The sequence below is a fragment of the Macaca fascicularis genome, chromosome 7, assembly GCF_037993035.2.
Source record: "Macaca fascicularis isolate 582-1 chromosome 7, T2T-MFA8v1.1".
In the NCBI taxonomy this organism is placed as follows: domain Eukaryota; kingdom Metazoa; phylum Chordata; class Mammalia; order Primates; family Cercopithecidae; genus Macaca; species Macaca fascicularis.
The window spans coordinates 151,482,657-151,486,949 of record NC_088381.1 but is presented as its reverse complement, the minus strand read 5'-3'; the positions used below and the strand labels follow the sequence as shown (position 1 = coordinate 151,486,949).

Below are 4,293 nucleotides of genomic sequence, written 5' to 3'. Positions count from 1 at the left end.
ACTTTTAAAACAAAGCTCCCTTTAATAACGTTGGCCTAGGTCTAGAAAAGAATGTGCAACGTTTAGTCTTTCAAGCAATAGGTTGGTATCTGTGGAATCTAAAGAAGTGTCTGGAGGTTTCACTGATGAATCAGGCCATATACACCACTATAAGGGGAAGAAAAATCATATAAGCTGATCACTTTGGTGTACTTTAAGCATCATTAATCTGGCCACATTCCCAGGTTAGCTCCTACATTCACATATAAGTTACCTACTAAGTTCAAGCTGAGCTAAAGACTATCAGAGACAAGGTAGAAAATATGAGAGTGAAGAGTGACCTCTATATGGACTGCAAGATGTTGAAGGCTCTCCATTTATTGGAGGAGGTGGAGTATTCAGGAAGAAAAGATGAAGGAAAGATTGAGTTACAGCTGGGAAAAATTTCACAAAGATTAAGTGTGTTTGTATAACTCATACATTATGTCCCCCTCCACCACTGTCATTTTAAAAATGATATATTTTTGGAACTCTCTTATGCTATACTTACATTTACACTGATTTATTTCTGTTTTATAACCTGAAACATGAATACTAAGTGCCAAACTAAGCTAATTCTTAGGAAAGAATGACAGATAAATATAGAAATATTGGCTTCATTCTGTATTTTAAAATACCCAATATCTGTTGGAACCGAACTGTCGATTCCCTCCTGGGCAGGGGTCGCCGCGAAGGATCACCGACACGAGATTCACAGCAGAGAGTTATTTATTACTAGCGCGCTAGGGTCCCAAGCTCTAAGTTGGCCCTGGGACCCTGACTGCTTGTTTCAGGTTGTTTATATAGGCAAACACAAGTTCAAACACAGCTTAAGGCGCGAAATTCAAACAAAGCTTTAGGCGCGTGGTAATTGGGTCTGTCTATGGCCTGAGCAAGGTGTCTTATGCTAATTGGTTAGAGCAGGACCTTATGAGGTTTTTTTTCTGGAGTTGTTGATTCCGGGAACTTCGAGGCAGGGTGGGACCCCCGGAATTGGCAGGGTGGGACCCCATGAGGTTGTTTCCCGGAATTGGCAGGGTGGGACCCTATCAGGGTGGGACCCTATTGAGGCAGGGTGGGACCCTATCCAGAGCCACCTGGTGTTAATTTTTTCTATATGAGGCCTAGTTTCTAAGTTTTATGAGGCCTAGTTTCATTCCCTCCTCTTTTTGTGTCAGAGGCTCAATCTTGAGCCTCTTTTTCAGTCCTGAGGGTCTGGTATTGTTGGGTCAGAACCATAGCATGTACTATGTTTAATCTATTTTTAATAAGGGTGAGTAAGTGGTTGAGTATGCATGGCCCGAAAGTCAGGATGAGCGTGAGCAGGATGAGGGGTCCTAAGATGGTGGAGATTAGGGTGCTAAGCCAAGGGGATTGGTTGTACTAATTTTTAAACTAACTTTGTTGAGATTTTTTTTTTTTTCTCTTGTTTAATCTTTTTCTCAGTTTTGCCATAGAATTTTTAACTATTCCTGAATGATCTGCATAAAAACAACATTGCTCTTTCAGGGCTGCACAGAGCCCACCCTTTTTAGAAAGACAATTTCTAGTCCTTGTTGGTTTTGTAATATAATTTCAGATAGAGAAGTCAAGGACTCTTTAAGTTTTGTGATAGATTGTTCTATGGCTACTTTAAGTTGTTGCAGATGATGGTTACTATGCACTAGGGCTGCTGTCCTGGTCTTAACTCCAGCCGCTACCTTAATTTTTAACATGTCGGCGAGGGTGAGGGAGATTAAGGGCGGGGAAGTGCTTTGAGGAGTTTTTAGTTGGGGCTTCTCCGATATGGAAACCGGGGGCTTTCTAGCTTTTAATAAAACCTGGTTTGGCTTTACTGCAACAGGGGCAGTGTCTGAATTGACTAATAGTCTGATTTGGAGGGGAATTTTAGGCGGGTTGTGCTGGTATAAATAGAGACCTTATATTAATTTTGTTGTTATCTATCTGTTATCAGATTTTGCCGCATCTTTAAACTTGATGCGAACCAGGTTGCAATTTTCTGAATATCGGGTTGTGGTACAGGGCTGGACAAAGGGCATAGTTATATACTAAGGTTTTGTGGCTTATTTTTACTTTTTATTATTAGTAGTTACACAGGACCAGTTTTTGCAATACAAGTGAGTCAGATTTCTACAAGTTTTTTTATTGGTTCTGTCTTGTATCCGGGACAGGCATAAAACCTGTTCCGGCTGATGGACATTTTTCTAGCCTGTCCTTTTTATTCTTGTCTATCCTGAGGAGTCCTTAATAGGACTCCTGTGGGACCAGTAAACCGGGGGCCTGTGTCTTTTATCTTTTCTGCTATTTTTTTTTTTTTTTTTTTAGGTTGAAATAGAGGTCTGGAAACCAAGTCTTTATAGGAGCATTCTCGGAGGTCTTATTTAAGACCTCTTGATTATTAAAATTAATTATCTGTCAGGTCAGGCTAAATGGCTGGTGGGGGTTAGTGTCAAAAACTACACTAGAGACGGCGCAGGGAAGAAGGGCAAACAATAAGCAAGGAGTTAGATATGAGAGAGTCTTATCTTGAGCGGGTCCGCGGAGCGTCGGAGTTTCCATGTCTCAAGTGGTGTTGGTCTGGACGTCTCTGGAGCAGCCTTGGCGTGGTATGCGTGGATCTAAGTGGAGATTCCGTCAACTTTTATGGCTGTGGGCGTGGTCAGGAGAACAATGTAGGGTCCTTTCCACCGAGGCTTTAGTCCTTGAGTACGGTGCCGTCTAACGTAGACAGAGTCTTCCACCTGGAAGGGGTGACTGGTCTGTGGATGTCCTGGTTGGTACAGTTCTGCCAAGGGGGCCCAGATTTGGGCCTGTACTGCTTGGAGTCCTTTTAGCCGGGCCTGTAGGTCAGTCTTAGGATCGGAGGGGGAGAAGGAATTAAGCAAGGTTGACAAAGGGGGAGGTCCTCCGTAGAGGATTTCATATGGAGTGAGCCTAAAACGGTTAGGTGTATTCCGGGCCCTTAACAGAGCTAAGGATAGGAGGCGTCTCCAATCTTTTAAACCAGTCTCTAAGGTCAATTTAGTAAGGGTCTCTTTTATTGTTCTATTCATTCTTTTTACCTGTCCTGAGCTCTGGGGTCTATAGGCACAATGTAATTTCCAATTAATCCCCAATATCCTGGCGAGCCCCTGACTTACCTGAGAAACGAAGGCCGGCCCGTTATCTGACCTAATTACCTTGGGAAGTCCGAATCTAGGAAAGATTTCTTCCAAAATTTTTTTGGCTACTATGTGTGCCATTTCTTGCCGGGTGGGGTAGGCTTCTACCCATCCTGAAAAGGTATCTATAAACACTAGTAAGTACTTATATCCAGCATAGTGAGGTTTTACTTCAGTGAAGTCTATTTCCCAATAGACTCCTGGGCGGTTATCACGAGTTCGTTTCCTTTCTGGCACTCGGGTAGCCCCAGCGTTTACCTGCTGACAGACCTTACAGGCAGATGTCACTTGTTCTACGAGGGTACTTGTCTTTGGGATTAGAAAGTCAGTTTTTTTAATCAGTAATTTTAGCTTTCAATTACTCAAGTGTGTCCAGGCATGCATCTGCTGGATCATTGCCAGGGCCTCCTTGGTCAGCATTGGGGGTTCGTCAGTGCTGCCAGCAGTTATGCCCCCGGGATTTTTTTCTTGGCCCAGCCGTGGGGGCTTAGCCTCTTTAGGGACCCCTTCTGGGGGTCCGGCAGGTGACACAGGGCGGCTGGGCTGGGGGCTGCCCTCAGGACTGGGCTCTGTGCCTTTTTGCAGGGAACTTTCCGAATGGAAACTTTGGTTGCTGTTCTCATCATTGAGATCCAGCAGGATGAGAGGGCCACCCCCTCGGGGACTGGCGCCCCTGCCCCGACGTTCCCGGCCACGGGATCTTTTTGCCCTGCCACCTGCCCGCCTTTGTTCCTCCTCCTGGGGGTCCACCACTGGCACTTACTTGAAGATACGAAGGGAAGTGTCGCCTACAGTCACTCATTGCTTCTTCCATTTTTGGACCTTCTCGATGGTCGCCATTACCTTCTTGATGTTATCTTCGGCCCGGCTCCGGGTCTCGGCCCGTACGGTCCGGCCGGCCATGCTGGCGGGGCTGGGGCCGGAGCTGAGCCCGTGGCGGGGCCGCCTTCCGTCCGGCGGGCTCAGGCTTGGCGCCAGGCCTGGGCGCTGCGCTCTCGGCCTGCCGTCCCCCCGGGAGTTGGCCGCGCCCTCTTTCGTCTTTAACGCCTCCGCGAGTCCCCTGTTCTTTGCAGTAGGCACACTGGTCTTTTTCCACTTTTGGCCGCCTCCGCTT

At 46.2% G+C, this 4,293-nt stretch overlaps 1 long non-coding RNA gene across 1 annotated transcript; it reads right to left on the bottom strand.

The window, feature by feature from the left end:
* Positions 1-1,428: 1,428 nt before the first annotated feature.
* On the bottom strand, positions 1,429-4,088 carry LOC141407399 (uncharacterized). The gene is made up of 2 exons (XR_012416333.1): positions 3,943-4,088; positions 1,429-2,870 (listed from the first exon to the last, which is right to left on the bottom strand). It is a non-coding gene; the product is annotated as an uncharacterized lncRNA (long non-coding RNA).
* Positions 4,089-4,293: the final 205 nt, after the last annotated feature.